This window comes from Meleagris gallopavo, unplaced genomic scaffold (genome assembly GCF_000146605.3).
Source record: "Meleagris gallopavo isolate NT-WF06-2002-E0010 breed Aviagen turkey brand Nicholas breeding stock unplaced genomic scaffold, Turkey_5.1 ChrUn_random_7180001930164, whole genome shotgun sequence".
Classification (NCBI taxonomy): domain Eukaryota; kingdom Metazoa; phylum Chordata; class Aves; order Galliformes; family Phasianidae; genus Meleagris; species Meleagris gallopavo.
The window spans coordinates 1-468 of record NW_011192267.1 but is presented as its reverse complement, the minus strand read 5'-3'; the positions used below and the strand labels follow the sequence as shown (position 1 = coordinate 468).

Sequence of the window (468 nt, the reverse complement as noted above, 5' to 3'; positions counted from 1 at the left end):
TGGGCACTCCAGAGCATGGCACGGTCCCTTGCAGGCACACGTGGGCTATTAGACAAGCGCCTGCTGCAGTGATGGAAGGCAAAGCCAGACGAGACAGTGGAGAGAAGAAAGGGAAAAGGAGAGGAGCGAATCAAGAAGTGAGGCAAGGAAGAAAAGGCCAAATTGACACTAACTCAGTAGGGACTACAAAACAGCATATCGGAACGCTGTCCCCAAACACAAAAGCTCACGCCTCCCGCGGCCAGCCCGCCGGCGCGGGAGCGGAGGGCAACAAAAGCCCGTCAGCAAAAGCCTACAGCACCTGGTATTCCCAGGAGGTCTCCCATCCAAGTACTAACCAGGCCCGACCCTGCTTAGCTTCCGAGATCGGACGAGATCGGGCGTTGCCAGGGTGGGATGGCCGTAGACGCTGTGTGCTCCTGCTCCGGCCCTCTTGCCAGCTGCACGCCACCGCCACCGCCCGCCACC

General features: G+C 59.8%; 1 non-coding gene across 1 annotated transcript; it reads right to left on the bottom strand.

Moving 5' to 3' along the window:
- Nucleotides 1-289: 289 nt before the first annotated feature.
- LOC116217737 lies at nucleotides 290-408 on the bottom strand. The gene has a single exon (XR_004162417.1). It is a non-coding gene; the product is annotated as a 5S ribosomal RNA (ribosomal RNA).
- Nucleotides 409-468: the final 60 nt, after the last annotated feature.